Below are 10,418 nucleotides of genomic sequence, written 5' to 3'. Positions count from 1 at the left end.
ACAGGTGTTTCTTACAATGTAATCATCTACTTAAAGAGGGTGGTACATGTAAGTGCAGCTCTTTAAGGAGGGCAAATGTCTTAGCTAGGTAATTGTTTGGAATTGCTTTCCATCTGGAATCTGATTGCAGGGCCTAATTGCCAGCTTAGTCCCTTTAGTCTTCTTTAACTTTTAAGTATCAAAGTTTTATCAGGACTAAATAGGCGGCCTCTAGTTTTATGTATCTAGCTTTGTCAACAGCCAGGGAACAAGACTGCAGCCAGGTAAGTAAAAGGGAGGTAAGGCAGTATGGAAATCACTCATTATGGACAGAATGTCCTCCTGTATACATTGGAATGCTTTTAACTGCAAGTAACAGAACACTCAACTCAAATCAGATTTAAAAGCAAGGACATTTTGTCAATATATATTGAAAAGTTTTTAATAAATAGATTTTTAAAAAACAAGGCCATTTTTATCTCAGATCATAAGAAGTCCAGTAAGTTTGATTCAGCAATGTTATCAAGAACCAAGTTCCTTCTAGCATTTGGCTCCATCACCCTCAGGGTATTGGTGATGGCCTCAGGCAGCTCGTCTCACTTAAGACCCCTGAGCAGTCCTGACTTCATAGCCAGATTTGCAGGGCCTGCTTCATGGGCCATCGGTCTGTGCAATTTCTCAGGGCCCTGCGCTCAGAAGGGCCCCATACTTGGTTTAGTGCTTTGCTGTTGCCATCTTGAAATTCTTAATAATTTTAACCTGGGTTTTGTGAGTGAAGTCTTATAGGACAGTGAATCGCGCCCACAAGCAGAGCAGATATACACAATATGCATGTCCATTCTTCCCTGCTGCCCCATTCACATTCACTATTCATGATGTCTCATGAGAACAGAAACCCAGTGGACCCATGACAAGTGGGAGTCCAGGGAGACTCAAAGCCAGTGCAGGATAAGCATGATAAGCCTACGCTGTGTAAGTGGGAGCGCCCACAACCCCTAGAGGCCATGCTTTCTGTCCAAATCAGAACTTGCTATGAACACAAAAAGAAAGCAAGAGTTCTAAGAAAACACCAAAGACCAAGGAACCCTATCCTATTCTAACTTGTGTTACTTCCCTGTATAGCCAACCACTTATACTGAAACTGATGACACAGAAGGAGAAACTGAAGTAGTTAGCTAATATACTTGAAGAAAACCCAGTAAAACTCCAGGCCGTAACTCCAAAAGCCTCAATTTCTTGCCTTGTTTCTATCCTTTGATTTTTCCCCTATTTTGTATCAATAAAGCAGCAGGGCAACCACCTAAGTTGCGTGCAACAGTTCATTGCCCTGAGAATGTCTGTCCAGACAGAATGTCATCTTCCTCGAAGCTGTCTCAACTAGACTCTGGCTGATGCCCCTGTCCTTTCCTACACTGTCACAAGAAACGAGCCTCCTTTATTTGGTGTTCATTCCCCTAAAGCAGCAACTCTCCAACTTTTTCAGTCCCTCCCAAGACTATTCTTAGAAGAAAACAAGGATTATCTACCCCAGAGCTAGGAGGAAGACTAATTTTTCACTATATATCCTTTTTAATATTTAAATTTCTTACCATGTGCATGAATTTCCTATAAAAAGGATGTAATATGTATATATAGTTTTAAATCACCTATTCTTTCTTGTTTCTAAAAATAAAAAAATAAAAAACCCTCAATACTTTTTAATGAAAATTGAAGGAAAAAAACAGCTCCTGGAATTACACTAATAGGAAATATCATAAGTGAGTTATAATTAATCTCAAGAAAAAAGTATGGATCTTTTCAAAGAGTGACATGGAAATGTCAGAGGCCAGTCACCATTTCTTCGCTGAGAATACTTGCAAGCCACTGCTCCCCACTGTGAAAACAAGCACCCCAGACTTCCCTCTGCCCAGCCCATCCTCACAGGACCATTCTCCACCCCAGGCCCTCACCCCAGGCCAGTCTTCCTACTTGCCTGACCTCCTCCTTTCTCAGCAGAGGAGAGGAAGCCAGTCACACGGGGAGCACATGCTGGGAGTGGAAGGGCAGAGCTGTAGTGGTTTCTTCTTCCTTATTCCAATATGTTTTGTTGTGCTTTAGTAACTCTCCAAAGTGACTCATGCATGGACTTGTTAGAGAATAAAAACTACTGGAGCCAGAGAGCTGAGGATGCTTACTTTCCCCCCAGAGAGCGGCACTCCCAAAGGCATGCAGCAAGTGCGTGTAGGAGCCCGACCAAGAACCCAGGGTTCTGTGTTCTCAGCCAAGTTCTCTTCCAACACAATCCCTAACTTCCCAGAGTCACCCTTCATGTATTTATTTGCCCAAGACAAACTTTTGTCCAGAAACAAGATAGGAAGACAACTGTTCTGTTTCTATTTTCACACTACGGTTCATAAAATTTAAAGACAAAATACTACTGTAAAAATCAATTTCCATCACTAAAGCAAACTGGATGATTTCTTTTTATTTCTTTAATAAGATTGGAGAGTGTCATAGAAGCAGTGTTGTCTACATCAGAGTTTCTCAACTTCATGATTGCTGACATTCTGGGCAGGATAAATCTTTGTTGCTGGGGCTGTCCTGTACCTTGCAGGTGGTTTAGCCACGTCTCTGGTCTTTATCCACTAGATGCCAGTAGGGCCCTTTTCTCTCAGATTGTGACAACCAAAAGCATCTCTAGATGTTGCCAGATGTTCTTTGAGGGACAAAATTGCCACCAGTGAAGAACCACTGATCTAGAGGAAACTGGATTATTTGGTTGTCACCAGAAAACACTTAACAAAAAATAAAATTGTTCACAATTGTAGGTTTTGTAGTCAAATGCTATGGGAAAATGAGAGGGTCCGAGACATTCATCTGCACCAGCTTATGCTTCCACATGACCTGCCAAGCCACCACCATGGTAAGAACCCAGAAGAGGATGCAAGGTGGCCACTGGACCACCCTTGACCCTTCAGCCTGGTGTCCTGTGCCTGGAGTTGGTGGGAGACAAGTGTGGTCCTCCTTCATAGCAGAGCCCCCAGCCCTGGTGGCTCTTAATCTCTAGCTCTGGAGTCAGAACTGGGCTCAACTTCGTGTGATTTGGAATGTGTATGTGTGTGTGTGTGTGTGCTTTATTCTTTTCAAAAAGACAGTATGCTAAAATAAATACTGATTATAAAAACCTAACAATACAGAGTGAACATATATTTATTGTGAGAGTCCCCCTCCATCTTACTCCTTTCCCCTTGGGTAATATCCAGTTATGACTTTATTGTAATTTCTCTAGATTGTTTATCATGCATTTACATAGATAAGGAGGTGAATAAGATTTTATTATTTTTAATGTAGTTCTAGGTTTATTTTTCTGTGACCTGTTTTTAAAGTATTCCATGTGATTCATTCTTTTTTGTTCTTAAATTTATATCAATTTTATTGAGATATAATTGACACACAATAAAATGCTTCTATCTGACAAATGCATACCTATGTAACTACTGTCATAATCAAGGTATGGAACATTTTAATCACTTCAAAAATGTTCCTATAAGACACCTTCCCAGCCAATCCTCTCTATGCTCAGCCCCAGGCAACCATTGATCTGCTTTCTGTCACTATAGGTTAGATTTGTCTTTTCAAGAGTTTGATATAAACAAAATTCTGCAGTATGTACTCTTTTTGTGTCTGGCATATTTCTCAATATATTGCCTTTGCAATTCATCCATAGTGGTTGCATATTGCAGTAATGTGTTCCTTTTATTGCAAAATAGTGATTCATTGTATGGATATATCCATATCCATATCCATATCCATATCCTATGGATATATCCATATCCTTGTTTATCCATTCACCTATTGATGGACAATTGGGGTTTCTTCACGTTGGGGCTACTATGAATAATAGTGTTATGAACACTTGTGGTTAAGTCACTATGTGGATGTGTTTTCATTTCTCTTGTAGAGAATGAATTCCACAGGGATCAAATGCTATGTCTTGTGGTAAGTGTATATTTAACTTTATAAGAAAAAATGCTGCACTGTTGAAAGGTGGTTGTACCAATTTATAGCCATCACCCTTTACCTGCAGGGGATATGTTCCAAGACCCCCGGTGGATGCCTGAAACCATGGGTAGTACCGAACCCTATATATACTATGTTTTCTCCTGTACATATGTACCTATGATAAAGCTTATAAATTAGATGCACTAAAAGATTAACAACAATAACTAATAATAAAATAGGACAATTATAACAATATATTGCAAAAAATTGTGGTCTCTCTGATAACCAATCTGATAATCATACATTTACTAAGTGTCTAGCAGGTGGAGAGCACACAGAGCATATGGAGACAAAGAGATAATTTAGGTGCCCAGAAGGATGGAGCAGGACAGTGCAAGTTTTCATCACTCTACTCAGAATGGTGTGCAATTTAACACTTATGAATTGTTTATTTCTGGAATTTTCTGTTTGATATTTTCAGACCACGGTTGACCATAGGTAACCGAAACTACAGAAAACAAAACCATGGATAAAGAGAGACTTCTGTATACTCTCACCCACAGTATATGAATGAGAGTTCCAGTTGCTCTGTATACTGCAAGGTCCTGAGCTTCAATTTCCTCATCTAACACAGAGATGGTCATGGTACTCACCTCACAGGGTCTGAGGAAGGATCAAATAAGGTTGTGGTTAGCCTCGTGCTTGGAATATAGTAAAGTTCAATATATATTTCAATGAGTTAGATATATCACCATTACATGTATTTTTAGGCACTTGCTTGACCCTGATGGCCCCTCGATTATTTTTCTGTTTTCCTCTATTCTTTCACCCTCACATTTCTCAAAAAAGTAATCTATGCTTCTTGCTTTTTCTCACTAACTCATCAATCCATGGCCATGTCCCTACCAATCCTAGTGCTACTCTGAAAAGACTCTCTCAGTGTCCCTCATCACTTCTATACAGATGACTCTTAAGTCTACATCTTGGTGCCAAAAAGCTCTCCTGAGTCTAGAGCTCAATTCTAATTGTCTGCTGGACGTGGAGCCTATTCTTGGCCTGCAATGTCCTTTCTCCATCTCTACTAAACAAAGGCTTTCCAGCCTTCAATATGCTCCTCAAATGCTGCCCTCTCATAAGGCCTCTCAGTCTCTTAATTCCTAGTCTTCAGGAGCATGTTCGATCTCTATTATTAGTATGGCAAAAACGAATACGTTAATGTTTAATACATGAGAATTTATAGCCATAGCTCAGACTCTAGAGAAAGCATGTTGCATTTGAATTTCAAATCTGCCATTTTCTTTCATGGGACACAAGGCAAGTTATTTAACTTCACCTTCCTCTTCTGAAAAGTGGGAAGAAACATAGTTACCTCATAGGGTTGTGAGTATTAAATTAGGTGATACATGTATAGTCCTTAGAACAGTGCCTGACCCATAGTAAGTGCTCAATAAATGAGAATTTCTAATGTGAAAAATTAAAAACAAACAGGTGAGGGCATTGATTTTATCCAGACTATTACAGAAGGGAGAATACCCCAGATCTGAAGATCTGAGTATCTTGGCAGTGGTTTTGTCTAGCCATTTGTAAGTCACAGGGTGGGTGATTTTACAGTTATGATGTTTTTGTAATTAAGGGAGTCTGTCAGTCATCTGAACAAGAAATGTCTATCTCTGTGTCTAGATAGTTTGAGGGTACAAATAGTTCAGCTAATTGTTTAAGAAACAAAGATGGGAGTTTGGAGAGTGTGTCCCTGGCCTTGTCACAGGTAAACTAGGGAGTCATCCGTGAGTCTCATGGGGGTCACAAGAATGAATACACAGAGGACATATCAGTCAGCTGGGGCTGATGTAACAAAAATCATGGACTGGGTGACTTACATAACAGAAATTTATTGTCTCACAGCTTTAGAGCCTGGAAGTCTGAAATCAAAGTGTCATCAGGGTTGGTTCTTTCTGAAGCCTGTCTCCTTGTCTTGCAGATGGTCACATTCTCTCTGTGTCCTCACATGGTCCTCCCTCTCTGTGTGTCTGCATCTTGAGCTCCCCTCCTGATAAGGACACCCATTATATTGGGTTAGGTCCACCCCGTGACTTCGTTTTGACTTAATCACCTCTTTGAAGACCCTGTCTCCAAACACAGTCACACTCTGAGGTACCGAGGGTTAGAACTTCGACATACGAATTTTTGCAGGCAGAAGGACACATTTAGCCCACAATAGCACATCTTATCTAAGTCATGTGGGGAAGTATAGTTCTTTGCAGGAACTCATTTTGCAGAACACAAAAAGTTGGGAGATTTCAGTCACAAACTTTTGGAAGGATTGACCTTTGTTGTTCGGAGCACAGGGCTCAGGTAAAGTTCAGCACTGTCAGGAAGGAGGCCCCATTGTCTGCTCTGCCCACTAAAGCTCCATCGGCTGACAGGGGAAGTGGTAGAAAAGAACTTGTGAAAGAACTGAGAGGGGCCAACCGAGCTCCTGACAGAGCCCTTTGAAGGGGGGCAGAGAAGTAAAGAAAGCATCTGAGGGGTTGCAGGTAGGGGAAATGTGGTGAGAGGCTGACAAAGGGGAGGGATGAGTGAGCAGGCCAAGCAGCCCGAGACTTGACTCTAAAAGGGGAGCAATTTTCAGCCATCACCCAGAGGCCTGGAACCTGACAGGCAGATTGGGTAAGGGAGTTCTTTTCCGTAGAGTCTTCCTTGTGTTGTACCATGTAATACTCAATCCCTCTTCCCTTCACAGACCCCTCGAGAATTTCGCAGAGATAATCATTAGTTTTCAAGACCACTGGAGACTGATCTGTGGTCCTTTGTATTCACCCTGTGCTGAGAAAGGCCTGGAAACCAGGGGAGCAGGAAGACTTGTCTCATTCAGCTATGTGAGCACACATTTTATCTCCTTCCTGGACCATCTGCTCATTGAACCCAAGGACCCTTTCTGCTTCATCCTTCTACCCCCTTGGTACATAGAATTCCTGGATCCCTCTGAAAATTCTATAAATTGATCTCTTATGGACCTAAACCTTTTGTGCATGTGTGTACCTAATTATGTTTTCAACTCTACCACCTCTTGGGGGCACTGAAGACCTGGCTATTCCATTCCCCATGTGTCTGAATCAGGCAGGAGCTACGTGACCATCTGAACTCTTCTGGATTTCTGATAAATGTCAGAGTGTTGAAAGAGAAAGGCAAACAGGCCTGCTTGTTTTCCCAATGCATCGCAGATTGGGGAAGCGGGAGGGGAGGAGGAGAGGCACTCTCTGTGAAGCCTGGGCAAAGGGAGGAAGGGCGGCCTTCCCGAGAGGTCTGCAGGGTGAGGCTCCTAAGCAGCCTTATTAGCATGTGCCTTCCCTATGCAAAGCTCTTTGATGATCTGAATTTAGTCCTATGTTTGGAAATCTGTTGGGAAATGAGATAAGTGCCAAGAAGAGAGATCTGGGGGATGAGGGCAGCGAGTAGGATGACAGAGAGGAAACTCAAGCCTGGTCTTCCCATACCAGCCTCCTTCTTCAGAAGTGCACTGGTGATTAGGCATCCGTGGGATGCTTCCTGCTGCTGCCCAAAACAAGGCTGCTCTGCTCAGCTCTAGGGGGAAACAAAAGGACAGCAAAGCAGGGGCCTGGAAACTACACAGGAGAGAAAGGCCAGACCCAGAGTATGATTGTGTTTTCTTTTCGAGAGATGCTGCAAGGCGTACAAAAGTGAGCCATAATGACTTGTAGTAACCTCTGCAAGTGCCAAGATTCAACAAACACTTTTCCAAAGGGGGTGCCGCTGGCTGCTGCAGCATCAGGCAGAGTTATGGCGCTTCACAGAACAGTTTTTATAGCTCTGTTTGGCTTCACAGTTCTCCAACACAGACAAGCTAGGGGATGGATGGTTTTAAGATCCATTCGTGTACCATTAAAGCAAACTGCCTGTCTTCTTAAAGGTTTCCAAACTTCAAACTTTTTAAACCACAATAGAAAAAAGTCAGAAAAAAATAAATTCAGTTAGAACACAAGGTTTTCCTTGTGCCAATGTCCCCATATTCTCCTTCTGAATATGACTCTCCTGGGAACTTACCCTCCACCAAAACATTGTGATGTCTCTTAAAATAAAAATAAAGCCAGCAGAGCCAGCAGATGGAGCAGAAGAGTGAAATGTGACATTCCTTTGACATTAACTTCCTCCTGTCCATTTCCAGAAGTAAATAGCCACTCCACACCCACCAAAGGAAGCACTGTGTCCCATTGAGAACTTGGGTCAATGACACTCTGAAATGTTTTATGAAAGCACCTATGATACTCATCTCTGTCCAAAACTGTTTTCATTAATATTCAGCTAAAGTGATGTGCTGGTTAGCAAATACAACCAGGACCTGGATGCAAAGTGAACACATTCTCCTGTTAATTTTAGTGTTTGCATTATGGGGTTTACATTAGTTCTGGCATCTGTCTTCAGCACGAGGCCATGTTGCATAACGGCATGCAAGCCCTGGCCAGCTGCAGGAGCTGCCTGTGTGGGGAGGTGGTTTGCCAACAGCTGCTCAGCAGCAGGGAAGCATCTTCTGTCTGCCACTTCCTGCCCCAGCCCAGCTACCCCAGAGATGCTGAGGGCAAAAGAGCAATCGTCCCTCCACATGCAGGGCTATGCTCCAGCTAACAACAGCCAGGAAACAGTGGAGATGAAGCAGAATTCTAGAGAGTGAGCTGGAGAAACCCACTATGCTTAAAACATGCCTAGATTCTGGATTTCATCTTACTTAAGAAAGCTGTTGTGTATACTGTTTAAAGTAAATAAAATAATGAGGAGATGAGAAAGAGGAAAGGAAAATTATTTTCAAGAGCCATCTTCTAATTCCCTGTGGGGAGCAACTCTCAGCATCTAGAAAGGGCTTAATCTGGATTTGATTTGTGCACAGAATAGTCTCCTTTCTGTGGATGTACCAAATGCATGGGCACACTGGGAAGCTGCACAAAACCCAGAACTTTTATAGCAGTTGTGCCCTTGAAGCTAGCTGCTCCATGTGACCAGGAGTTTGTCCCTGAAGGGGTTCAGAACAGGCCTCCCCAAGATGGGGAGTGTCGCTTTGGCATGTGCATTATTTTCAGCTGAAAGCTGAATTCTTCCTTAAAGAATTTAAATTTGGGGCCTTGCCCATAATAAGAGTTATCACCAAAGATAAATTTTTATGACCTTTTTATAGGGCAGGGCAAATTTCTAATTACTGAACATCTGCTCTTCTTATCATCCTGAGAATGACTTTCTTCCCCTCTGAAGCCCCAAGGCATCTTACTTCATCTTTAGCTCAGAATATTGTATATACCTAATTTTCCCTTTCTGCCCCTGAACCTCTGTGTATGGGGGGTTCCCATATGTACGTAGGTAATTAAATTTGGTTGTTTTCTCTTGTTAATCTGTCTCATGTCAACCTAATTGAAAGACCAGCTGAAAAAACCTAGAAGCATAGAGGAAAGTTTCTTCCTCCTCCCTACATCCCACAGCTGGCAGTCAGTAAGCAGGTTGCTCCATCTCGAAGTAATGTGCTCTTCCTTTATTCCAAGACAATCCTCTAGTTCTCAGCTTAAGACATCACATTTTCCACATCCTAGAGCTGGGACTGGAGCCTAACGACCCAACACCCAGGACACTCAGTGGAGCTAGAACCTCTCAATCTCCTCCTGATGGCATGAGAAAAATAGGGACCATGGAGAAAGAAAGGCCAGGCTACAACCATGGGTTGAAGTGCTAGGAATTCCTGTCATTTGGCCCCTTTGACATCTATGCATCTTTGGGGCCAGAGTGACAGTAGTCTGCCATGATTAAGCAAACTGGACTGGGGAAGGAGCCATAAGTGAGAGAAGACAGCTTCTCTGCCAATCTCATTTTTAAATAGCTCTAAGCTCCTTTCTAACTTTGTTCTTAACATGTGCTAATGATAGAACAGCTAGAACCAATGTGAGTTCTGCTTTCTCATCTTCTACTAAGTTGACGAGCAGTGAAATGTGTAAAGGTAGGCAAAAACAAGCAAGAGTCTTGAAATAAAACATGAACTGAACAAACGAATGGCTGCCTATGGTTTGTCAACTGGCAAGTATATCCACAGGTATAGAGTATGCCTCAGCATAGACAAAAGGGCTCCTGGTCAGCAGAAACATGCAGAAAGGATGCCTTCCCCCCATGGAGGCTGGACAGGCTCAAGGAGTGCCCAGAGGTCACAGATGCAGAAGTGAGGTCTGAACATCTCCAAGAGTGTGGGACACCGAGAAAGGAGGTTTTTTTATAGGGAGTACCAAAGGCCAGGTGCAAGGCTAGGGAGGAAAGTGTCCAGAGAGCTCTCACTGCATCACTTCCCAGTGTGGGTTCAGGCCTTCCACAAACAAACTCGGAATGCAGAATGGAGCTGGACACAGAAAATCAGATGAGAAGCAGCAGTACCAGGAAAGGAGGCCAAAGGTCAGGCATGAACAGCTATAAAA

At 42.6% G+C, this 10,418-nt stretch overlaps 1 pseudogene; it reads right to left on the bottom strand.

The window, feature by feature from the left end:
• Nucleotides 1–10,222: 10,222 nt before the first annotated feature.
• LOC120607676 (GTP-binding nuclear protein Ran-like) overlaps nucleotides 10,223–10,418 on the bottom strand; it is a 27,458-nt pseudogene continuing 27,262 nt past the window's right edge.

The sequence above is a fragment of the Pteropus medius genome, unplaced genomic scaffold (assembly GCF_902729225.1).
Source record: "Pteropus medius unplaced genomic scaffold, Ma_sr-lr_union100, whole genome shotgun sequence".
Taxonomy (NCBI): Eukaryota; Metazoa; Chordata; class Mammalia; order Chiroptera; family Pteropodidae; genus Pteropus; species Pteropus medius.
This window is presented reverse-complemented; position numbering and strand designations above follow the sequence as displayed.